The sequence below is a fragment of the Hermetia illucens genome, chromosome 3 (genome assembly GCF_905115235.1).
Source record: "Hermetia illucens chromosome 3, iHerIll2.2.curated.20191125, whole genome shotgun sequence".
In the NCBI taxonomy this organism is placed as follows: Eukaryota; Metazoa; Arthropoda; class Insecta; order Diptera; family Stratiomyidae; genus Hermetia; species Hermetia illucens.
The window spans coordinates 83502149-83530043 of NC_051851.1; positions in this window are offsets into that span (position 1 = coordinate 83502149).

Here is a 27895-nt window from a genome sequence, read left to right on the forward strand (position 1 = left end):
GTGAATTATTGCCAGCAGGAACACCCACAATACTTCTGCAAGTCTTTCTGCTTTTGAACAGGATCAACTTTGTAGTATGTTTGTGCGGTTCTATTGGAAAAAGTTTGGTGTGTTTAGCAGCATCTAGGCTCTACCACCAGTCGTTATGGCAGATTTGTGTCCAGTTTTTGGGCCAATTGCTGGTTCCGGTCCGGGAAATTGAACCATTTTTTGTCAAAGCTTCTGAGATACCATTTCACGCTACACCTCAATGATTGGGTACCCAGAGTAGTTTCACCATATTGAATCTAGAATTAGAGTTCAATCGATTTCTACATTCCTGAGCGATTGGATTGCTCAAAAACTACTCAACGCCCTCAATGTAGCTTGACTTTCGCTACCAATTGGAACCGCTCGTCAATCATCCAGGTTGCTACCTTTAGGATCGCATACTCTTCAGCCTGAAAGACCGCTGCATATTGTCTTAATTAAAAAGCCCAATTCTCGTTTTTATTTGAGAGGTAAGCTGCTATTCCAGAACCCTGTTCTGTCTGTGAGCCATTCGTGTAGAAGATGTCAGCATATCCTTACGGTTCGGCTTAGTTTTCTCTTCGTTTGAAGATAACTCCATATCTTCTACCAAACAGATGTATGGGGATCCTAGAATGAGAAGACTTTGTGAAAACTGAATGCGGTTCTCTCAATGACTCTTCTAATGCTCTGTGCCCTGTAACTAGCCATTTCCAGAAGTAGAACTGAACATTTCAAGACGTTATGCAAGGAAGCGACCCATAGAGAAGAGAAGAAACGGCAGTCATGGCATCGACCAAGGGTAAATGTCCACCACTGATCACCAATCCTAATGTGCTGCGGGTTATCATTAGTTTTGTCTTTCTACAAGTTTCAAGTCAATTAAAACGGTCTCTATTCTGCAAGATGAAGCAAAATAATTACGGCTTCAACCATCTAGGCGCCCTCAAATGAGGCTATTGTGTTACGAACGATTTACCCAAAACGTATCGCACAACCTGTGGGGTTCCACAAGGACCGGTTCCCGGTCCTCTCTGGTGACATAAAATTTTGAGGTTACAACTCCCCAAAGGTATGACCGATATTGAGTACATTACGAAACGTCCCGCGGTGTAATCGAAGCAGGAGAAGATGGTTTTAGTGAGTAAAAGTCTCATCAATTTATATGGTAGGAGTCAAGAGTAGGTCTTGAAACTGTCTATCTTCCTGATTCCATTGACATATACCGCATAGTGTATATGCGTTGACTACACCTGAATATCGATGGGGTGCTGACATTTTATAATATCGCTTAGAGACTAGTAATTTGATGTGGGAGAATCAAATTTCACCTATTATAATTTTGTTAACAATAGAAGAATATACGCCAGCCAGTATGACCCTTTGGAGTCTATACTAATGCAAAATTTTACTGACCTAGGATAAACTTGAGGGAGGTTCGCAGTAAATTTTCAAAACACAATCGTGTACTATTATTAACTTTATTTGAGCAGATATCGCAATGGAGAGTAATTTTCATTTGGGTAGTTTTTGAGAACGCGTTCCTAAAGTATTTTGACACTTTCGAATGCCCGTACACCTACCGTTTGCAACCGATATCCAAACTATAATAACATTTGCTTCGAAAAGTACTTCATTTGATATCCCATATAGCTACTTTCCATGAAAAATAGTGTTGCTCCCCTCTCCCATCTCCTCCCTCCCTTAAATTCAACATGGAAGAAAGTAATTTACCGCATGTTTTGGGGTTTACAGCTCCAACCTTTGCACTAAATTTCATGAAAATAGGTGTAATCATTGCTGAGAAAAGTGCGTCTGACAGACAGACGGATAGTGATTTTAGTAAGGTTTTGTCCAAAACAAGTCGGGAATCCAGAAGCTAGACACTTCAAGTATGGAAGTTTTTGCATATTTCTTATATAAAAACATTTGAGGACATTTGTCTCATTAGTACCCAACGCGTAATGTATGTTATATGCATATATTATGGTAGAAAATTCACTTTCAGGCGCAACTGACATTCAAAATCTGAGAATTTGCACAGAACGGACAACTTTGACCTATTATAATTTTGTTAGTAATGGTGAGATTTCCACCAAACTGGTATGGCAAATAGGTGGCAGGATCATGATTTATATTATAATCTACCGTATGTTACTGCGAAATTTCAAGGATGAATTTAAGGCGAGTTTTGCGGTCAGTTACTGAAAATTATAGTAATATACTACTATTATCCTTACACGAACTGATGGAAAATTTCTATAGAATGAGCGATATGGAGGGGTATTTCGTAACCTAGGCACCATAAATGCAACTTCGTGACTTTTTCATATTTTTCGATTGGGTGGGTTCTGAGAAAGAACCCGTGAAAGAAATGATCATATTCGAGCATCTGTCTTTTCTGCTTGTGTTATGTGCCAGAACGGAAATTATTGAAAGCACATAAAACCTTTAAAAAGGCATAAATGACAATTAGTAAAGTTAAACAAGTCGGGAAATCGGAAACCGGACGCTTCAGGTATAAAAGGTTTTGTGTATTCCTTTTATAAAGACATTTGAGTGCGAATTTGTCCCATTAGTACGTAACACGTAATATACGCATATATTATGTGAGAACAGTCACTTTCGGGTGACATTCAAAATCTTGAATCTCCATTGAATCTCCAGTGACAACTTTGACCTATTATATAATAACTATGTTAGTAATAATGCGATTTCCACTAAATTTGGTAGGATCAAGATCTATATTATAGCCTACATTGATACAATTTCGTGGAGCTAGGATGAACGGGGTTCTGCAGCCAATAACTGAAAATTATAGTGTGGGTGTGTGTGTGGCGGGGGAGAAGCTACAGCTTCTGAGCACTCAGGCTGTGTTAGCCCATTGTACTCGCCACCCCCGTCTAACGGAATATTCCGGATTTGTTAACATATCGCAGGATTTTCGTTAGTGGATGTGATGATACCCGTCGCAACTGGAGAACATCGGCACCAAAAATCTGATGCCGGTTGCGTCCATAGGCGGGGTATATACATAGGAAATGCTCCGTAGATTCCGCTTCTTCATTACAGGAGGGGCACGTATCATCTTGAATAATTCCAATTCCCCCATATGCCCAACTAGTGAATTATGGCCTGTCAGAATGCCCAAAATACACCTGCAAGTCCTCCTGCTTTTCGACAGAATAAACTTTGCGATACGTATGTTCGGTTCTGGCAGGAAAAGTTTGGTATGTCGAGCAGCATTTAGGCTCTGCCACCTGTCATTGTGGGAAGCATGTTCCCAGTTTTTGAAAACAGACTTAGCTAATACCACTGATACTCCAATTGCTGGTTCCGGTCCGGTCATAGGGGAGATTGACCCCTTTTTCGCTAAAGCATCCAAGATTTCATCTCCCTCTACGCCACAGTGACCAGGTACCCAGAGTAGTTCCACCGTATTGAATATAGAGATAAAGTTCAAACGGTTTATGCATTCCTGAACGATTTTCGAGGTGATCAAATGATTACTCATCGCCCTCAATGCAGCTTGGTTATCACGCATAGACTTCGGCTTGAAAAACCGTTGCATATTGTCCCAAAGGAGAAGCCCACTTCTCGTTTTTATTCGAAAAGTAGACTCCGGCTCCCGAACCCTCTTCTGTTTTTGAGCCATCGGTGTAGAAGACTTCCATATATCCCGCCGCGCATTCCTCTGCGACTTCCCAGTTCTTTCTACGCTTTAGGGTAACTTCTACGAAACAGATGTATGGAGACACGAGAATGGGAGGGCATTGTAAGAACTGGATTCAGTCCTTCCAGCAACTCTTCCAATGCTCTGTGCCCCCACATCCATCCATAGATCTAATCGAGTTAGTCTATGAGCAGCTCTCATTGCAGTGCTTTGAATAAATATCTCAAGGGGCTGCAAATTGAGTAGTGCATTCAGAACTGCGCCGGATGTCGTGCTCATGGCACCAGTGATACCCAGACACACAGTTCTTTGCAGTGCGGCTATTTTACGATGAAAACCTTTTTGTCACACCTTAACCCACCACACTACGGATGCATATACGAACATCGGCCTAATGATGGCAACGTATATCCACATTACCACATGAAGCCTGAGTTCCCATGTCGAGGCAAAGGTCCGTCTGCACAGCCCATAAGCTGTGGGAGCTCGTTTCATCTTTACCTCTACATGTTTGTTCCAAAGAAGTTTTTTATCTAGAGTGACTACCACATATTTCACTTCTTCGTAGAGTTGAAGGGTAGTACTCCTCATCTCAGGGAGGCAAAGTCATCCACTTTTTTCCTTTTTGTGAATAATACCATTGTGGTTTTATTTGGATTAACTGAAAGACTATGTCTGAAGCACAAACTGTCTATCACATCAACGGCAAGTTGTCTATTCCTACACACCGTTCCAAGATCCTGATCAATAGCAAGCACAACCACGTCATCAGCATCAGCTTGAGCGTGTATTGGCAAATTTTGCAGTTCGCATAGTAGTCAGTCGATCAGCATACTCCACAGAAGTGGCGAAAGTACACCTCCTTAGAAGTAGCCCTTCATTGTGCGCTGTGGCGGCATCACAAAGTTTTTGAAAAGGCGCACAATCAAAACCTCCTTCAATGCCCACGAACACCCCCACCGCATACTCACAATTCAAGTTGCATCCTCTATCTTTGTGACCGAAGAATGCAGAGCAAACTCACTGGATTTTCCACGCTGGTAAGCATGTTGGTTTTCGTTACGTGGGTGCGACCTAAGTGCGTTTCCACGAATGTGACGCTCCACCAGTCTCTCCAAACCTTTCAGCAAGAATGAAGTCAAGCTGATCTGTCTAAAGTTCTTTGGATTAGAATAGTCATCTTTCCCAGGTTTCAGTATGAAAACTACCTTAACCTGTTGCCAAGAAGAAGGCACGTAGCCCAGAGCAAGACATCCTCGAAAAATATTTCTTAGAGGTCGATCTAAATGGTCCATACCCTCCTTTAGCATTGCCGGATAGATGCCATCCATGCCAGGTGCTTTGAAATGTTCAAAGGACAGTATGGCAGCTTTCACCTTTTCATGGATAACAACCACTTTCGCAGTGTTCCAGTTCCCCTTGCAGCACTTGCGTGTTGCAAGAACCGCCAACTCTCCTCCTACCACTTCTCTCACACGTGCTCCCGGGTGCTGTACTTCCAGGAGGGTCGATACTGAATCCAGTCTGGAGCTCGTGAACGTGCCGTCGTTCAGAAGTCACCTGGTTGATTTCCTGAATTTTTGCAGTTCTCGGTTCCACCCGCTTTGGCCTCGGGAAATAGGACAAGCCTCTTCATAACACTCTAAAAGTGTGCAGTTCGGAGCTTTCAATTCATCTTCCAACGTCAAAGGAGTCCTTAGTCGCCTAGGGAACTGTACTTTATTGGGAAGAAGTTCATTGAAATTTGTCCAATCCTAGGGTTCCGTCTTTGTACTGCAAACTGTTCGCCCGCAGTAGTCAGATTGAATTCTAGGTATCGGTGATCTGACAGTGAGACCCCGTCTAGCACTCGTCAGTCTGTAATTAACTCTATTAACTTTGAAGTGCAGATTGTTAGGTCAATTACTTCACTTCTTCTTGGCCCCACGGACGTAGAGGCCCAGCTGAAGTGGTAAAATCAAACAGCTTCTCTCCTCTAGGATTGCATTTCCTACTGCCCCAACAAATAGACTGAGCGTTCGTATCACGACCTATTACAAGTTCAAGGCCACTTGATTCTGCATACACTACCAGATTCCTTAGTTCTTGCGTCGGCGGAGGGCACAAAGAATCAAAGGGTAATTAGGCAGAGGCAGCTATAACGTTTCTCCACTTACCGTTAACCTGGTATTGTAAGTTTACCGCAACAAAGTCGTGTGAACAGAATTGTCTCAGCATGGTTGCCTCTAACAATTTTGACATCATAGCGCAGGCCTTCGGTCTCGAACATCTTCCATTGAAGAAGATCCTGGTCCCATCGACTGATCCAATGCCACAGATTCCGTTAAAATGAACGAATGGCTCTTGAGCCAGAAATATATAAGGAGATTCCTGCAACTTTGCCACCTTTGCCGCCAGTAGATAGGAACAAGCTTTCGCATGCTGCAAGTTGATTTGATTAACTCTTATGTTTGTAGCCATAAGTGCAGTCTAATACCAGCTTATCCTCACCTTCCATCGAAGTTCCGCTTTCTTGCGTCCGATTTCTCTGGATATCGCCACACTTAGTGGTGTAGCAACGTCCATGTCCGCATTTGTAAGAAACTTCGCCTTCTTTCGCAGTGCCTTCCGTTGTCGTTGGCTAGAAGTCCTCCCAGATTCACGGAGTCCGGGCTGCATGGAACTATTTTCACATATCGGCGTTAGACCAGTTGCGTCCGCATTACCAGCTTCCCTTTCTTCTGTTTTTCCGGGTACAGGTGGAGGAGAAGGTTCTGACAAGCAGCCTGTTGTCCCTTCTCCTTTGCGGCTGAAGTTTCCTTCTGCCTAGCCTTCCTCCCCGGTATTTTGGAAAAGTTAGGTAACAGTATCACCGACCGACTGGCTGTAGTCAGATTTCCAGTTGCTCTCATTAAAGGAGATGCTGTACTATCCTTTTTCGCTGACCGCGTCGTAGACACCGGGTGTAGGTTTTCCACTGAAGTGGAGAGCCTGTATTCCACAGATTTCTCCGTGGGGGAACATGAATTAGGTGAGGCCTCCAAAATACGTGCCCCGGCCACGACCTGATTTCTCAGAGTCGCGGGTGGATTCGAAGTCTGTGACTTCTTACCACTTGGAGAGTTACAATTCTCTGTTTCCATTTTCATCTGTTTTTGGACACCCTTAGCGTAGTAGTAAACTACCCCAAGCTCCACCACCACGAAGGTGCGAGTATATATACACTATCAAGCTACATAAATTGTTCCGTTTTGTATGCAAGTAAGGATTTATCCTGCATGTCATAATCCCGCCTTGTATGTGACCTTCAGCGGCTACATTATGCAAAAAGCAATTGCATCCTTTATTTATTAGGTAGTAAGTAAAAAATGAGATTGTAAATAAATAAACCAACTCAAACCCTTATTCTAGTATATAAAGCTCTTTCAAATGAACTTCCAAACTAGCACGTCACGATTCGTTCCGGGGGATCAACATGAATTCTCATTTTATTTTGCTATTGCAGCCTATTCATATGAGAACTAGGTTCCATTTCGCATTACCATGAAAATATACTAAAACTACAATCAACACTCCACATGAGTCGGCAAAAATTTTCCAATAAATTTCCTCTTAAAACCATATTGTTCCCTACAAATTAGCACTGATTACAGGCTACTTGAACTGCTGCATGAAGGAAAAAAATTTTAGATTAATTTTTCTCTTAATATACAATGAGCCTACATTAAGAAATGAAAAGGATACAGCGAAAAAAATTGTCACCCTCCTGCATCAGAAATTTTTATTGTTACCTCAGCTCTTGCTGAGGATTTTCCAAATGCTACGCTATGGCAATGGTGGCTGGGATCGTGTACCTACAATAGAAAAAAAAATTTAGAGCCATGGAAAAAATCCTTCTGCCGCTCTTACTTTTGTAATATCATTACGCCTGCGGCTAAATCCACGTCCTTTTTGTTACAATTGTTGTCGTAGTCGCGTTACAAAATGGGCTGGTGGAACAGTGCAACATGGAGTGTAGAACATGCTGTCGAGAAGGAGGAGTTGGAATTACATTCAGCACTCAAAATTTATCCCAAATTATAAGACAAAATTTTTGTTGATAGCAGATTGGCATCAACTAAATGCAATTTCTGCAATCGTACCAGTTGTAATGAATAAGAACTCTCTTCTTTGATAGAAAATTAATTGAAAATTATCCAGTCACTAGTGCATAACAAGTCAGTATCTAATGACTCCATCAATGGCGGATTGTTTCTTCAAACCGAGCGATATAACCTTAATTGGTATCAATTTTTATTGAAATACTTTTTACTCAAATCTAATCCACCAAAGCCAAATCCCAACTGTTTTAAAGCGCAGAGTGTATTGCATAATTCACATAGTTGTGTGGCCAACCGATCATTATTCCTAGCACGACTACACTCATAAATGTTTGGCGAACAGATTATAATTCTACTCAGTTCAGGTATTGTCCTTCGGTTATTGAAAACGTTCAAAAAGAAATAGAAACGTTAATGGTTGCAGTAGCGCTAATATTTCACAAGGACAACAAACGAGAGTGTACTCCTAAAATAGCACGTAAAAAATTGCCAACAGGATTATGGCATTGGAAAGGAACGGGGCGGTTTGGAAAACATCAGGATATCATGTCATGCATTTCAGGCTGAACGCAGAGGGGCGGCAACTAAACGAGGAGACAATTGGTGACAAATTACAGGTTACAGTAGGTGCCAGGCTGTGGCAAAACAGGAAATGAAATAATTTGGGATCATATGTGAGTAAATTAAGTTACCTTCCTGGCAACGTGAGTTTCTAAAGTGCTAACATTTGAAATTTGACTCAGAATAAGGACATCGTATTGTTAAAACATCACAAGACACCTCAGCCACAATTCATTCATTTGGTTTCCTGATTTAGTGGGAATTGAGAACTTGGCTTAGGAGATTAAGGACGTCTTAATTGAATCCTAATTTTCTGTTATTGGAGTAATTCTATTATGCATTTGTTTAGGGTAAACAGCCAGCATACTATTAAGAAGCCTGTGCTGCAAAACAACATCAAATTTGATTGATTGATGATCCTGAAAGCATTTTGCAGTAATCTATAACTGCTGCTTGTCCTATGGGAGTTGAGATTCCGATTGTGTACGTGAATGTAATCGACTTCAGGAGATAACTGTGCGGCGCTTATTGCTCCGAATTGATAAGTTCGAAATGGTTATTCGATTTGAGCTATCATCATAAGGAGCAATTCCAATTTCCACAACTTTTCACTCATAAATATATTATATAGATCAGAAGTTTGATTGATATATACTCATAACACTACAAGTTTGATGGAGAGACTCCAACAAAACAACGACTTTACCATTATAGGCTTTAGGCCCAATCGGTTGTTAGAACTACTTACAGAAATGTCTTGAACAATTCATGGGCGTTGCTCAGATTTGTTGAGATTTACTTCCCTACTTAGAGTTAATAATATTGTCAAGGGATGTCGCACTGCGTCCTGAAAGTAGTGTGTCCCTTTACTTGTTACAGTATATCTATAAATTATAGTTTGTAGTTTATGGGAGCGCGGCGAGATCAAATTCTGACTATTTTACTTTTTTCAACGGTTTATTTTTCGAGAAAAAAGATAGATTCTTTGATGAAATTTTGCATTTGTATTATCAAAATGTTAAAAGTTTGAAAAAAAGTATAAATGAAATTTTCCAGGCTGCTATTTGTTTGCTACAAATTTTTTAGTAAAACGTCAAAAATTGACGCCGTGGATGATTTCGGGTGACTAAAATGTCTAAAAAACAAAAAAACGGGTTTTTGATCGGCACGAAAATCTCTGTAGAGAGAACCATAATCAAAAAATAACAAAATGGCGGCGATTTTTTTAATTTTTCTGTTTTTGGCCCCAAAAACCTGATTTAAATCAAAATATTTAGAACCTATCTCCTTCTCGGAGGTTCATTCTATTGCTCTAAATGTGTTTAGAGACATATTAAAATTTCAAAGGGCATGGTCAAGTGGCTTTTCCGAATCCTCCACGCCAACTCAAAAGTGTTACAGTATTGATAGTAGTGACTTTTCAGTATACAAGCTGAATCATAACCGGTAAAACAAGTTTCCCCAGAGTTCCCTTCTATTTATACGGAATGCTAGCATAACGAAAATGTGTAACATACCCATCGAAAGCAGACGTTTTGAAGAAAAAGGCATCATACAAGAAGTAAGAGGCTTAAAATGCGACTTTGACCCGCCGCGTTATATAAACTAGTACCTCATTTTTAAAATCGAATATTTCGAATAAATCCATAACAAGCAAGTGCTGCAGTGCAAGAACTGCCAGCGCATCGGGCAGGCGGCAACCAACTGCCACCTCACCTACAGGTGCGTTAAATGTGACCAACTACACGGCCCTGGCGAATGCGCCAAAACAGTTGAGGAGGCACCGAAATGTGTCAACTGCGGGGGCAATGATCACCCCGCCAACTACCGGAAGGGCCCACGGTTCATCCAGGTGGTGGCAAGGAGGAACGCACAAAAACGTGCCCCTCCCTCCCGCCCTCTCCCCTCAACTACCTCCCGCCCCGCTGGTCGTCCTATCACGAACCCAGCCTTCACCCGTCCGTCCGTGTCCTTCGCCGACGCCGCACGAAGCGTAACCTCTCCCCGGACACCCAACAAAGTAGTCCAACCCACCACCATCTCCAATCCAGACTTCCTTGAGTTCGCCAGGAAATCGCAAGAATTCTTGCAGATGTTCAACTCAATGGTCGGTATCTTGGCATCCATTAATGGACGTTAAGATAATTGGGTTGAACATCAACTCAATCATCGGCCGTGCCCGCAGACGTGAGTTCGAGCTGTTCCTTGGCGAGCACAAACCCGATATAGTTCTCCTATGTGAAACTAGGTTGAACTATAGATACAATCCTTCCTTTCCCAACTTCAACCTCTTCCGGACTGACCGACCTCAGTCCAATCCTCGAGGCCGCGACACCTGTGGCGGAACGGCCGTCCTTATCTCCGACAAATTGCTAGTCACCCAAATCCACCCACCTCTGAACACCTTCAAATCCATGGAAATCTCACTGATCTCCTTCGAATCCCAATCAACCTCGGTCTTCGTTGCCTCTGTATACTGGCCCAACCAATCCCTCGACACACACGACTTTCTCCGCATCAAATCCTTCTGCGCGTCCCTACACCTCCCTCCCGGTAAACAATTTTTCCTGATCATAGGTGATGACCTCAACGCCAGACATCCGCCCTGGTTCGATGCACGGTCGAACCACAACGGGGATCAGCTCCACCTGTTCCTCACAACCTCAAATCCCAACATCAACCTAGCCCATTTCAGTCCGGCACTCCCGACCTTCAACAAACTACACTACCATTCCCACCTAGACCACTTCCTGATCAGCAGTAACCTGATTGTCATCCCCAACCCGAATACCTTCCCCTTCCTCGAAACGGTTCCCGACATCAGCGATCACGATGCCGTTATCCTCAACATAAGATTCCCGGACAGAATCGTTCGGTCCACCCCACCCTCAGTTCCTGACTTACAGCGTGCAAACTGGAAACATATCAACCTTGCCCTCAAAACCAAACTTCAACCTCTCCTACTCCCATCCAACCGTACAGTTCCTAACGAATCCATCGACCTGACAGTTCGTCAATACACCGAAGCAGTTCGACAAGTATGCGACGAATTGATCCCTTCCCGTCCCTTAACTTACCGCAACCTAATCACCCTTCCCGACGATATCCTATCCGACATCCAATATAAAAAGACCCTCAGGCGGAGATTATCTAGGAATAGATACTCTCCGCAATCCTTTCACCTCCTCACCGAAATCCGCGAACTGGACAAGTCCATTCGCGAACGAATCCTCATCCTATATACCCAATATCTCCACAACCGCCTCTCCAACACTGAGCTAAAAATAGTTATCGTTCCGATGCTTGTAGTTCTTCTAAATAAAAATAAAACTAGGTAGCTTGCTCCTACTACAATATATTTTAATAGTTAGTAAATACGTATTTCGAAAGCTACTTACTAGCTTAAGTACTGAGGAAGAAAGTAAGTAGCTTTCGAAATACGTATTTACTAACTATTAAAATATATTGTAGTAGGAGCAAGCTACTTAGTTTTATTTTTAATGAGCTAAACCCTGGCACATACAGGGAACTCTGAAAGACCTGTCCGCGTTTAGGCAAATCAGTCCAACAAAACGCGATCCTTCCCCAAAACATCCCGCCCACAGAAAAAGTGAAAGTCCTCGCTGACCACTTCCTGCAAGCCCACCACTGCACCCTCCACTTCCGTGAACCAAGTTTCGATAACGAGGTAAACGGAAAGATCTCCCAACTCCTAACCCAACCTTCCTACCTCATTCCCCAACCTACACAAAATCCCTTCACCCATGCCCTCGCCGCCTCAGTCAGTGAGAGAATATCCTCCCCATCCCCATCCACTTTGTCCAGACTCCGTCAGGGCGGCCATCGCCGCCTCCAAAAACAAAAAATCGGTTGGGCTTGACAAAATCCCCTCCATCGTCCTTAAGAAGTGCGCCCCAAGCATTGTCCCCATTATGTCCTCCATCATCAACCACTGCCTTATCAACGCCCACTTCCCAACAGATTGGAAGAGTGCTCGAATTGTTCCTATCCCCAAAAAAAACCAAAACCCACTAAATCCCGATAGCTACAGGCCTATCTCAATCCTCTCATCCTCTGCCAAGATTTTTGAGCGGATCATCAAAGTCATTATCGACGAGCAATGTGCCTCCAATCATTCAATCCCACAATTCCAATTCGCCAACCGCCCCAAACACTCAGTCGAGCATGCACTACTCGTGCTCAAATCGAACGTCCTCCTCGGCCTCAACCGGAACGCTCCGACCATAGCCTGTCTCCTCGACATAAAAAAGGCTTTCGATTCCGTATGGCAATACGGACTCGCATACAAGCTTTCTGAAGTCCTCCAGTTCCATCCGCACCTCTGCAAGCTAATTCTTAGCTTTCTTGATGGGCGGAAATCCCTAGTCCAACTCCGTGAACACCTCTCCCCCCCATATTCTAGCCCGGCTGGCATCCCTCAGGGGTCAGTCCTCTCCGCTACCCTCTTTTCCCAGTTTACCGCAGACCTTCCTAAACCAGCTCCACACCCAAATCCAATCCGAATCCTTCAATACGCGGATGATCTCATTCTCTACACCTCCACCAGAAACATCCCGGCCGGTGAAGCCCGCCTGAATTCCTATTTGGACGAGCTCTACCGGTATTTCACCCGCTGGAAACTGTCCCTAAATCCACAAAAATGCGAAACCATCGTATTCTGTGGTACCGCTAAGATGACGCCGAAAATGAGGAACGACATTTCAACCCTATCCCTAAAGATCCACAACGACACTATCCCAACCGTCAAGGAAGTCACCTACCTTGGGGTGACAATCAATTCCCGCCTATCCCACGTCCCACATATCACGAAGGCACTGAACCGTACAACAGGAGCCTTCAAATCCCTCACCCAATCCTAAAATACACTAGTCCAACTCCTCAGAAAGTCAAGCTGTTTTGCTACAAACAGCTAATCCGTCCCCTCCTTCATCTACGACTCCTCTCAAACGTCCCGCATTGACGCCGTCCTAGGCCGTCATGCCATCAAATTCCTTGAAAAAACCATATCCCACCCAAATCCACTTATCTCCCAGGCCATGCAGATCGAGGTCGTTGAAGAGAATCAACTACGAACTCATCTGTTTCCTCAAATCCTCTTATCTCTCCAGTCCCGTAACCTCCTTTTCGACCCCGGCGGTTGAGTAATCTTCTACGACGGGGTTTACTCCTCATCCCAATTTTCAAAACCTACCCATCCTTAGCGCCACTCCTAGCTTCCTTTCCCAAACCCCTCCCGCATGCCCCCCATCCCAACCCAAATCCTAGTTCCTTCCCCGCCCGCCCGCTTTTATAAAAAATTTAATTAATGGAGGTTTTTTTCGACTTTTCCTCCAGAGAACATGTTATGTATTTTTCCATTTATTCTTTAGTGATAAGTTAGTTTAAGCCATAGTTTGTACCTTAGATTAAGCTTCGCTGTTAAGGTAGTACATAAGTTAGGTTAATTTAGTCGTGTAATTTTATAGGTAGAATAAAAATGTTTGTTTTTCAGAATGTTTGTTTTTTAAAATAGAATATGACTTTCAATCGAAATCAACCACAAAAAAAAAGTTTATAAAAATTGAACTCGTCACACAAAATTTACATTTTAAATGCGTTTTTTTTTTCCAAATGACATGTTTGAAGCCAATGACCAAAATTATTCGAAACTGCTGAACCGACCTTTTTGGAACTTGGCAGGATTATGCAATACACAAAAACGCAGTGTTTAATCGTCGATTTTTTTCTTTCCATTAAAAGATAATAACTTCGCCTAGCCGGTCTCAAGCTTGGTCATGAAAGCTTCCGTCTGAATGGCTGTACGCCATCGCAGCGTCTCAAGGGGTAGGTGAGGAAAGTGCAAGAAATTTCCAGTCTTTGCAAATTACTCACTGAGGAAGCTATCCTCACACCTGGCAGTTAGGTATAAAATGCAAATCCATCTATGAGAAGAAGAAGGAATTTAAGGTCCGATACGGATAACCGGCGGGAATCTTCTGACTTGGTGACTGGGTCGGGCTCTCGTAATGAACAGCACGACGACCAGGGGCATTGCCCCGCTTGATGCAGCTGTTTCGCCACAATTTGTGGCTACCACTTCAGCAAGTTCGCGTAGGAAGCGATAATCTGGACTGAGGAAATAAACCTCTTCAACCCGCCGCACCAGAGATTCATTGAACCTTTCCCGCAATTCGCGCACACGACAGTGCAGCGAGTTGCAGACCAGTGCCGCTTTATAACTCACGGCAATCATCAGGGAGCGTGTTCGACTTGAAGTCTTCGCGGAGACTGGTGGCCGTGAGTCGATGGGGGTAGAGAAGGCGGCATCAACGACACTACGCCGCACTGCAGGGAACAGTTTCAGTACTCACCGAAGCACTCTTCTCCACCGTCCAGCTGTGGTTTCCGCTGTGGTTCGGGACGAATTCCAAGGAGCGTGTATAGAATTCTCGGAAATGGATCCTTTGCATACACCAGGTATTCCCAGGTTCTCAAATCAATGATGATTTTGCATCTCGACTGTGTTCTGATATGTCGCTGCTGCAACTACAATCACCCCTGTATTGTGATGCAGTTACGGCTATGAGATTGCACAGTCAGAAGATTCGCTTCCGTGTTATTGGTTTGAGTGAGCGACCATGGAAAATTCGTCTGGAACGTCGGCGCAACACATCCATGCAGGACATTGCTAGACTGATTCAGATCAGTACTGGCAATGCCAGCAGACGGGTGAGAAATAAAGTGCAGAGAGTTTACCGGAACTATGCCATCCCCAATGAGACACCCGTAGTTGAATTTCTGGACACACTAAAGCAAAAACTTTCTGTCGTATGCAGTCGGTTACGACGGTATAGCGAAAGTCATTCCAGACGTGTCCAGAATGCAACATACGCGAGGAACCAGCGGAGCATTTTCAAATCGCTCAACGAATCCCAACAGAGCGTCCAGACAGTACAGTTTTCGTTAACGGAATCGAAAGAATACTGGGGAGGACTTTGGGGGTTACCCGCCTAGCGTGCTGAGGGGATCACCTACCTTATCCCTAAGGAGGACATAGTGCAGGACCCCGCAGATACAAGACCGATCACTTGCTTACCAACCCTCTACAAATTCATCACGTCCATTATTAGTGGAAGGGTCGATACGCACTTCGAGACCAACAACATTCTGTCCCAGAAGCAGAAGGGCTGCCGAGTTGGGTCAAGGGATTGCAAAGAGCAACTCACTATCGACTCGGTAGTTTAGAACAAGCAACTGGAGGCCAAAGAAACCTCTTTAGTTGCTATATTGATTATGCTGTGGTTGCGGATGCGGACGGGTAGATGGCGCGGAACTCTCCACTCACTTTAGAACTCGTCACTCATTTAGAACTCGCCACGGGAGTGGAGAATTAGCGGTGAGAAAGTGCCGTTGGTTGGGACAGAAAGGACCGCATGGAAATAAGCCGGTATCTTCTGTCTCCAACCGTTGCGGGTAACAGTCGTGAATCGCCAATCCGAAACTAGAATCAATTAGTGTACTTTAAACACGCAGTATAATCCAATTTTTAACTATTCAGTGGAACTAATTCTCGAATAAACGCTGATTATAACTGTTGATCACAAACTAATAAAACTTTTTGGCGACAGTCATGGAAGGGTGGCATACCATCTTAACAGTGCGCACATCTGAGGGTGCTAATACCTCAGAGCTCATCCATATACGGAGGGGCATCTTTCAGGCGGATTCGTTGAGTCGCCTTTGGTTTTGTATGACACTAACTCCCTTTCATGGCTACTGAATGATGCTAGAGAGCATGGTTTGCAATTAAATAGCCTTCGTGCTAAGTGCGAACTGACACACTTGATGTACTTAAATGACATTAAGGTGTTTGCTGGTACTGACGATCATCGTAGAGGTCTGTTGCAAATAGTAGAAATGTTCAACCGTGATAGTCGGATGCAGTTTAGATTAGGCAAGTGTCTTATCCAAGCCATCCGCAAAAGTCATCCCGAGCCACATGCCGGACATAGCATTGGTGACCTCCACATCGAAGCTATGACCGAGACAGATTTCTACAAGTACCTAGGAATTCTACAAGGAGCCCATGCTCAAATTGGTGATCTGAAGGGTGCTCTGCTGTCCGAATTCCTGCGACGTGGCAAGCTGGTACTGAAATCGCATCTCTCGAGGAAGAATAAAATGAGCGTATTTAATGTATTCGCTATCCCTTCACTGGCTTATGCATTCGGAATATTGCTGTGGACGAAGACCGAACTGGAAAACGTCCAGCGGCGGATACGGACAACTATATCCAAATTCCGAACGCATCATCCAAATTCTGCCGTGGAGCGGATGAACCTGCCTCATGACATCGGAGGTAGAGGCGTGGATGATTTTAAATGTGTCAACTTTGCTTATATCCGCATACTGCACTGTTTCATTGCTAGCCGCGTCGATAACAGAACAGGTAATTTCAGTCATTTTGCAATCTGACCCGGAAGATCTATGTTTTCAGAAAAGATTAGAAGGGCACGAAAGATGCAGCTCGCACTCTCAACGCATATCTGCCATGATGGCAAAACGAATCGAAGATGACTGTGCTGTACAATTCACCAAAAACGTGCGACCGTGATTTCGTGCTAAAATCGAGATATTATATTAAAGAAAAACGTAACCCCTAACCCTTTTTTGGGAGAGGTAAGGCATTTCCAGACTTCTTGATTGAATTGATGTCATGGAGACATCTGGAGCCAGGTGGCCCGCTGAACTTAAGGCATTCTGTGCATTCATTGTACCCCCTATTCAAAAACGGTAATGATTCATGTATCGAAAGGTTTTGTGACTTTTTACTAAAGAATATTCAAATTTCGAATGGTTCCATTTGTACATAGCCATCCGTGAGGGCATCCAACTATTTATCTCAATATGGTACATTTTATGCTTTATAGGGCAATCGTCTTTAGAAAAAATCAACTTTAACCTATTATAATTTGAATTTCAGCTAATGGTACTTTATATTTTGGTAGGGGGGGCGGTAATTGATTATTGTTAAATGAGAGAATAGAAAGAACTTTTAGGCATAGATGTCCTGTGGCGCGGCAGGATCCGCAGCATTCGAAATTTATTTCAAATGTTGCCGATGCGAAGGGTAGATGGCGCGGAACTCTCCACTCACTAAAATATTCACATTCTTCGGCTGAGCTGTTTTTGACACTGGATCTCTGAAAAAGGTGGCTCTACCTCATGTACACCCCGGCCTCACCTGAGACATTCAATCGATTTTAATAATACACAAAACTTAAAAGTCATTAAGGGACCAACTTTCAAAAGAAAAACTATCGAAGAATTAGCTATGGAGGCATTGATTGTCCAGTTCTTAATTATCTACCCCATGAAGTTACCTTTCCACAACTTAATATCTTACTTTGGATAATGGTGCCACATGAATCATCTCAGTTCACGTAAATTTTCATACTAGACAATCATCACATAATTCACACTCACTAAATCCACAGCGTCGGTTCGAAAAGCCCTGTGACACAATTTCTTAATATCTAAAGAATTAGAAAGATTCAAATTTCACCAAAAAACGCCAAACAATAGTTTACTAAAGTCCTTTAACTTATGCATTTATTGGATTAAAGCGGAACACGAAAACGCACCTATGCAACACATTCATCATATTACAACAAGGATTTATTATTGTCCCTGTCACAGTCATTGGATTATAGGCACCCTCCCTTCTCATCTTTGCGAGATGACAGTGAGTCCCTTAACGATTCCTTTTATTATATAAGTCCCATTATCCTTTCAATTTACAATAAGGAAAATGAACAAGATACACGTACGTGAGGATGTACAATGATTGAAATTCGAGATGATAGTTTAGATTTGTACCTTAGTGTGGCGGTGATGATTTGTACCTGGTGGTTATGCTCTACATCTTAACAAGGGTGAGTCAAATGGACAGATTTAGCAGGGTGCGAACGTACATGCACTGGCTTCCTGTGAGTATTGTATAGAAAACAAAACCTCCTTCATTCATTCGTCAATAAAAATATGTGATATTTTAAATTGAGAATTAAACTCGCCAGAAGATCGGTGGTCCATAAAGCACAGATAATAATTCCTGAAACATATACGCGTATCTCTGAAGTAACAGAATGCATTCGGGATATGCCAAGGAAGATTGGCAGCCATTTCGCAATATCTCTTGCGGACTTGCCATTTTTTAGAAGAGGGTTAGATCTTTTTAAGGTCATCGCAATGCCAACGGAGGGTGTCCGTTTTACGAGCTTCCAAGCACTCATCTAGGCCACATGTTCAACCAAAAATACACAAGGACTTCATGTATGGCATAATAGTGAATGCGCGTAACTCAAGCCCAGGACTATTCTTTTTTATTATTGTTTCAGAGACGACCATCAAATGGTTCCATTATGGTCGAGTTAAATTACGCTTAAATAAAGTTATGATGTTGTTGTGGGCTCTTTTAACTTGTCCATTGAGGGAACATCCTCTAGGGACATTGTCCTGTTCTGTACTCTGAAGCGCTATATTTGTTAGAGGAACTCAGTTTTTAGTTGTGTTTTATGTGAATGACTATGGTGCTTCGGACTATTAAGTGAATGGCAATGTTGTTCGTGTTTCACAATGTGTGACAGTCTTAAAAGTCCATTAATCTTTTCGTGTTTTGTTAGTGTACTTTTGGAATGGTCGTCTATTGTACGTTTGCAGTTGTCATCAGACTCTATTTCGCAAATGTATCTAATCTTTTTGATGACAATGCTAAAGGTTATAGTGACTTGTTGCCTTGTTAAATAAAAAGCTGAAGAACGCTTAGTTATTTGCTGAATTACCCATTTACGGTAGCATTTGACTGAGGAAACAAGTTAAATGCAGATCTAACAGAGACCAAAGGATAATTTTGTGATGACCGATACTGGCTCCCAAAAGTCCACCTCAAGTTGATTTCTGTCAACCATGAAGGTGGAGTTATGTATACACAGCAAAGTAATAATAATCGGTGGCGCCACGACCAATTGGATCAGGGCCTGTAAATTTCTTGAAACCCTAAAGCCCATATATTACTTATTATTTCCGAGTTATCACAATCTCGGCAGATGCCGGATTTTACCTAATACTAGCACTAAGTGCCAAGCATTTAGGCTCGGACGATCCTGCCTACTTAAAAACTAAAAGGGGCACTGGTGGTGGTGGCCGGTGGTAGGTCAGTGGGAGAATCCGTCGAGTACTCCCCGCAACATCGAGCACGTATGCAGAATGGTGTACTTCTGCATGGTTTGAACCAGACTGTGCGAAAGTCCCAGGACATCAAGGGAAGCCGTGAGGGATTTAGGTACAATACCTGTAGCTGATAATATTATGGGAACTACAACCACCCGCTCGAGACGCCAAATTTCTTTGATTTCAATGAGTTCAATGTTGCTATTATGGGGGATAGCAACATCAATAATATACGCGGAGCGACCTGTCTTGTCAACTAACAGTACGTCAGGCTTGTTGTGTGCGGTATGGCGATCAGTCAGAACTTGCCGGTCCCAATACATGCTGTAAGCAGAACTATCAAGTACTGCTTGCGGCTCATATCGGTAAACCGGACATGTCCCCGCGATCAGCCCATGCTTGTATGCAAGGTTTTGATGGATAACCTTACATACAGCATTATGCCTGGTGATGTACTGCACCGGTGCCATAACAGTACAGCCAGAAATGAGATGGTCCAACGTCTCTAACGCCGAACCACACATTCTGCACTGGTCGTTCTCCACCCGTTCTTTCATGATGAGCTTTTTATAAGCTCTGGTGGCGACCACGCCATCCTGAATGGCACACATGAACCCCTCCGTCTCAGCAAAGAGCTCCCCAGCACACAGCCATCTGTTCGACAGATGCAAATCGACAAATGGCTGCCAAAGACAATTCACGTGTTTACCGTGCATTGCCTTCGACTTCCATTCCTCGATCCGCTCCTGGTCCCACTTCACCCCACTCAGAGGATTGAAAGATCGATCCTTCAAGTTAAGTGGAGTCAGTCCACAGTCTGCCTTACAGACAGCCGCATGCAAGGGACTCGCCTGCTCTTTGCTGTAAAAATAATTAAATAATTAAATAATAAATATTATTATATATAAAATTTTCAAATCTTCAAAAATGATCATTAACATTTTTTTTGTTATTTTTCCAATCTACTGTCTGTCCGAATAGCTGAGTGGTTAGAGCACAAGGCTGTCGTACGGAAGGTTGCGGTTCGAATCTCACTGGTGGCACTGAGATTTGTATCGTGATTTAACGGCGGATGCCAGTCGACTCAACTGTGAATGAGTACCTGAGTCAAATCACACATTGCCTCCTACATTGTACTGTGATGTACCGTTATGGTCTTGAATGAAGTGCTCTAACACACTTCAAGGCCTTGATCCAATATGAATTGCTGGGCCAACGATTATTATTATTATTGTCTGATCTGATGTATCTGTATTAGCAAATACACTTTTAGCGTTTGTCTCCGGGTATTGCGAAAATTTATGTATGGAAATATTGCTGCGAGCAGCTGATGCTGGATGGATGGTGCGGGTGTTCTGGTGAGGAGTGAGTTTTGGATGATCTCTTCTTTGTATAAGAGGATGGTAGCTCTTGGAGACAAGAGATCTTTCTGGTCCGGTCCGATGACGACCGTAGAGAGAAGAAGTGTTGGTTTTGTCTGGCAAAAATTGATTGATGTAGATTCTTAACTGTGTCGTTTGATTTGTATTTTGAACCGTTTAGACTTATTGCAATTCATTTAAATGAAATGAAAGATTGTAGGTAATATATAGGTGACACCGCCCTAGTCCTTTGAACTTCTTGGCAGCTAAATTTTTGACTTAGCCGCATTATGATCCCGTATAGCAGCGGAACACCAGATCACGCAATATAAGCGATCCGATTGTGCAAGGTGATGCAGAGAGCAACACTGTTTTTACTTCTTTTCCTCTTATTATGCGAAAACATCCAAATTCCTTTTGTTGTCATTAGGAAAGAAGGGTAGAGTTGGTGAAACCTTCATAGTGATCAGTATGCTTGCATCTTCTATCCCTAGAATTTTGAAAAAAAATTAAATATTTCGTTTTCTAAGTCTATCAATTGTTATAAACTGACCCTGAGAGCTCTGAAGAAAGGTAATAGCTTTAATTTTTAAACACTTATAATTTCTACGGTTTATTGTTCTTTCTTTATTTTTAAAAACCTTTATAATCATTCATTTTCTTAAAAAATATTTTCCTCTCGCGCTGTCACAATCTTGGCAGATGCCGAATTTTACCAAATACAAGCACTAAGTGCCAAGCATTTTGGGTCGGACGATCCTACCTACTTAAAACTAAATATAAAGAGGCTCTGGTAATCCAGTAGTCGAGAATTTACCGCAATTTTGAACTTGTATACATGATGTGTACATGTACTTCTGCATGGTTTAAACCAGACTGTAGGGGTCCTAGGACATCTAGGTAAGGATTCCTCGAGCCAATGGTTCATAAGTCAGCTTCTTCTGAAAGTATTTATGTTCATTGTTGCTATTATGAGGGATAGCAACAACAATACGCGGAGCGACCCGTTTTGTCTCGTTCCGTGATCACTCCATGCTTGTATGCAAGGTTTTGGTGCATCACCTTACATACAGCATTGTGCCTGTTCCTGCATTGTACCGATGTTAAAAAAAGTGCAGCCAGAAATAAGATGGTCCAACATCTCTAACGCCGAACCTCACATTCTGCACTAGTCGTTTTTCACCCGCTCTTTCATTATGAGCTTTTTATAAGCCCGGGGGAAGATCGCGCCACCCTCAATAGCACACATCAATCCCACCGTCCAAGCAAAGAGCTCCCAAGCACATAGCTATCTGTTCGACAAATCAAAATTGACAAATGACTGCCAGAGACAATTCATGTGTTAACCGTGCATTGCCTTTGGCTTGCATTCATCGATTTGCTCCTGGTCTGACTTCACGGGAATCAGAGGATTTTGAGTTCGATCCTTCAAGTTAAGTGGAGTCAGCCCGCAATCTGCCTTACAAACAGTCGCATGCACAGTACTCGCATGCTCCGTGCTGTAAAAATGACCGCATAACAAGGCGACTTGGCGATGATGTTGTGGCACCACGTCAACTACCGCCCTAACTTCGATGCAACGAAGCAGGTTCATCCACTTAACGGCGAAGTTTGGGTGATGCCTTTGGAATTTGGACATAGTAGTCCGTATCCACAGCTGAACGTTTTCCAGATCGATCTTCGCCCACGGCAATATTGCGAATGCATAAGCCCGGGGGGGAATAGCAACATATATGAAAAGAGGTCCCAATGAGTTTGGTGGGTATGCAGATTGGCTCTAAGGTGCTTGTAACCTCAAATGAATGCACTGACTCTCGCCAAAACTTCGTTTAGGATCAATGCGATAGACGGAGCACGCTGTCAAAGACTTTGGGGTATTCGATACTAAAGAAACTGCTTTGGCATCTAGTTGCCCGTCCTACAACTACCGAATGGATAATAAATTGTTTTTTGCAACTCGTAGGCCAACTTGGTAGCTCTTCTGCTCCTAGTATGGAATTGGTCGTTTCGAGGTATGCATTGACCCTTCCACTAATAATGGACAAAATGAAGTTGGTAAGCAGTTTATCGTCTTGTGTTACGGGATCCTCCACCGTGTCCTCTCTAAGGACAAGGTAGGTAATCCCTATAATGCAGAAGGCTGAAAATTTCTCAAGCCCTCTAACCATCTACGATGATGAATTTTTTGTACCAGAAATGCTACACTCGACACACACCAGAGCCCCTCTAGTTCTACGGGCTGTTTACGCTTCGGTAACAGCCGCAAAATTCAGCGGTTTCAGCGGTAATCCGTTCAGCATGCTGGGCACCCCAATACTCTTTTACTTCCGTTACGGAAAATTGGACGTTCTGTTGGGATTCGTTGAATGATCTGAAAAAGCTGCGCTGGTTCCTCTCGTTCGTTGCATTCTGAACACATCTGGAGTGAATTTCGCCATACCGATGCAGCTGACTGGATGCGATAGAAAGTTTCTGCCTTCGTGCTTCCATAATTTCAAATACGGATGTTTCATTGAGAATGGCCTAGTTTCCGGTTGACCATCTGCACCCATCTACTGGATTCCAGTCAGCCTGGCGATGTCTTTCTTTAATGGGTCATGCCGACGCTTGAGACGAATTTTCGATAGTGGCTTTCTTCCGTCATTCAAACCAAATCTTGCAAACTTTCCGAACGTGCCATCTAACAGCCGCAACCGCACCACAATACAAAAATCATTGTAGTTGTATATAAGCACACAGTCAAGATAAAATCTCACCATTGATTTGAGATTAAATTCTCGGATTTGCCGGAGTTTCATAGAATGTGAGAGTTCTGGGTGGATTTATTTCCGAAAATTCTATACACGCTCTTTAAAATTCGTCCCGAACCTCAGCGTAGACTTCAATCGGACGGTGAGGAAGAGTGCCTCGTATAGCACTGAAACGGTTGGCCGCAGTGCGGCGTTGTGTTGTTCATGCTACCTCCTCTGTTCCTGTCGGCCCTTGGTCACCAGTTTCTGAGATGATCTCAAGTCGAACACGCGCCCTGATGACGGCCGGGATTGTGTCGCTGCGAGCAATTAAGCGGAACTAGTCTGAAACGTACTGAGCAATCTCGTGCGCGTATTGCGGGGTACGCTCGATGATTCTTTGATACCATAAGGGGCAGAACAAAATTGTACCTGGCCCCGTTGTTGTTATATCATGGCAGGAGCGAACGATAAAGAGGTTCATTTCTTCAGTCCACTTCATCTGCTGCGCACACGTACCTGCTGAAATGGTCGCCACAGATTGTGATGAAATAGCTACAGCAAGGGGAACCATGCTCCTGATCATCATGACAGCTAGACATTGAACAACCCCATGATAAGGGGTTTCGACGCCATGCCATGCTTCGACACCCATTACGGGAGCTTCCCTCAGTCACTAAGGTAGACGACTCCCACCGGTTATCCCTACTCGATCTGAGGTTCCTCCTTCTCCTCATTTTATGGATCCATATTTTATACCTAACTGTCAGGTGATAGCTACCTCAGTGAGTAATCTGCGAGACCACAAAGTTCCAGCACTTTCCTCACCTACTTCCGAAGACGCTGTGGTGGCCTATAGCCATTCCGACTGAAGTTATCCATCCTTCCTTCCCTAACAAACGGGCTTAGGATCGGCTCCAGCAAATTTTTTTTTATTATCTTTATTGGTTTTCGATATTTTACCATTTGGTCTGTATTTTATGCCAACTCCACACTCTTGACACTTGGCGTTCTCCAAACCTTCACAACTTTTGGTTTGATTTTAGGGACCAAACATCACCAAGTACCCAATTGTTTTCTGAGCAAGCAAATTCCCTTGAATTTTTGCCAAAAACGGACACGGTGCCAATCACTTGCAAACGTACACAACCCAATCCGAACATAGTACCGACACGTTTAAATTTGCGACTACTTGTTGAGGTTCGCCAAACATGTGGATCCGGCATTAGATTATAGTGAAATGAAGCCAAACTAACTTCTTTTATTTGCGAACTTTCGGCCCCGCACATTCCCGAGCCTGACTAGCAAAGCGCGTGTCAACGCAACACTTCACTAAAGCTTCAATATTTGCGTGCTCTGGAATCTGATTGGATACCAGCCAACCAGGATGGTTTTTGACCATAATTACAAAGTTTATCTTACATGAACAAATCATTCCTTACCTTCTTTACTGAAAAGAAAGGAAGTAAATACTATAGTAAATAAACGCAATAAAACTAATTAGAACCTGCAATTTACAGTGAAAACCGAAAAGGATGGGGATCTTTTACTTCTTGGAGGTTTCAAGCAAGGAAGGTAGTTCCGAATTCTAACATTAGTTCCAGAGTCTCTCATTTCTCTAAAAAATAACAGGTTTTAGATTTTTCCCATTTGAGCGACATGAAACACAGAAATTATCACACGCGGCAGAGAATACAGACGTTTTTCCCGATGAATTCTAATTAAAAAATTATCTGAAGGACATTTTGTGATTCTGATCAACGCCAAACCATAAACAGTAATATCTGTTTACTGCATACAGATTGATGAAACCACTCCAGTTCTTCAACATCAAACTAATTACGAATATCAAAGTCAAATATTCCGAAAAACATCAAATTAACAACTTTTCATCTAGCAGTTCTTCCCCCATCTTAAAAAACATCATACAAGCTACTCTAATAATCATTAAAAAACGACACCCACTCACCCTGAGGAAATTTGGGGTTTCCTTTTAAACAACCAAATTAAGTTATAATTCGTGTAAACATCAAAATTGACTTAACGCTAATATACTACCGGCGACCCTTAAATGTATCTCCCTACCGAAAGGTTTGAAGGACACCAGCATAAGGTTGCACGGAAAAAGAGCGAAGGAAAGAATGCTCTGACCCTCCCTCGTAATCACCCGTGCCACCAACCGAAGCAACCCCAATTGAATTCCCTTAAAAGTGCCAAACCTCAAATATCGTAATTTTCCGGGCATCTATCCATCTATCTATCCGTCCATCCGTTCGTCATCATCTACATCTGTTCTCCGGGGGAAGGAAAATATATGTCTGCACAAACTTCCACCCACCCCTGGCAAACAGTAATAAAAAGACCATTCACTATTTAACATTTACAGCTACATTGCCAAATAGATTCATATTAACAAGCAAAATAGAGTATTCCGAATGAAGTGGTCGAGTGGCATGGTGGAAAACGCGGGGAGTTCAGTTCATCCCCGGGGATGTTTCCATTAAAAATGGGAAAAATGCTAACTTTGGGCGAAAGAAAATGATAACAAACTATAGTAATTCGAACTGCGTGCGCATCATTTGATTTCTGGTTCACCAAATTTTGATACGAAATGTCAGAGCCAATGAAGGATATCTTTGTTACACTCGGGCTGCCAGTTTAATTTTTTATATTAGCATACATAAAAGATCCTGCCGTGCGGAGTATGAATTTCTTATCGAAAAAGTAAAATCTATTGCTACGATTACAATAGACATAATTTGTTTAATAGTTTATGCCATAGATTCCGCGTTGGTGAAGTAGAATTTTAGGTTTTTAAATTCCTACAAAATAACTGCAAATAAAGTGCTTATGCAATGTACGTGGTAACACCAACTCTAAACATCCCCTTCTTCAAGTAGTAATCTTATACGATTACCTTATTACCTCTGACTCCATCAACTTTTATTTTGCTCAAGGATCCTCTGTCACCCACCTCCTCCCTTAAGATTTAAGGCAATGATAGCGCTATTTTAGAAATATTCAGGACGTTTAAGACGTTCACGACATTTTGTCAACCAATTATTTGGGGATGAGTCGCTACCACTCAGCAAGACAACAACAGCGACACGGGGTTGCTACAACCTACTAAGGGACTGAATGCTGAAAGACAAAGAAGCGAAAATATGACAGCAGGGGTTGTTGTTAGATTAACGCAAAACTTTGCGGATAAAGATGAAACAGCTTTTCATATTTTTCATTTCAGTGAATTCAGTAGCAAAGACATCTTTTGTCATTTGAAAGCGGATGAGATAAATTTTCTTGCATAACCATTGGTGAGGGTGAGGCCAAGTGAGACATTTAAGATGGATTTCATGTCTCTAATAATCACAGATGTTGTAATTGGTGTAATTACATGGTCCCTTTTTAGCTCGTCTGGTAAATGGGGGATGTGTTTTTTCTTAAGAGAAAATGCTTTTCATTCCAGTAATTAGAATAACATTTGCGAGTTAGATTTATGCTTAATTGAAAGCGATTTAAAGCCTCAAAACATGTAGTAAATAATGGTTAGAGCCGCAGTATATTTAAGGTATTTAAAAGGCAGGATCAAAAGTATTCGCAGGTTCCCTCAGTTCTCTGAATGGACACCGATATTTATAATTATTTGCGCCAGGTAATTCATCATATTTTTGGGGAACATTTAACATTCTAGGAAATAATTGCATCAGCCGTGCAGGAAGGATTCTGATAACATGCAGGCCATATCGTTACTGCTTAATAGGTTTATTCACAACGGCTGAGATTCTGGACAAGTCCACTTAAATTCTAGACCAGATTTCACTCGATAATAAGAGGAAAAATTTCGAGCGAAATTAACATCGACACTCCGAGGTTGAACATAAAACACGGCAGGTCGTTATGGGTGGCTACCGCTAGATGAAAATACCGCTCCGCACCAGTGCATCAACTTCGCTACGCCGCCACATCACTCCACCCCCAGCTGGAACCGCGCGCTTCCAGCAGAGAAACCCGCCAATGGTGCTACGGGGCGAACTTGACAATTCGCGAACGCTTTATTGGTGCACCACCCGGTTTGGCGAAAAGTTTTAGTATCAGCAAGGAGGCCCATTTGTGCTCGCCCCGAACGTCGAGCTCGAAACGGTGCTCCCGTCACTCCAGGACTTTAAAGGGGCCCTTATATGGTGGATGCAGCGTCTTCCGAGCATCCACCCTAATCAGAATCTGCGACGTGACGTCCCTGGGGTGTCGACCTCT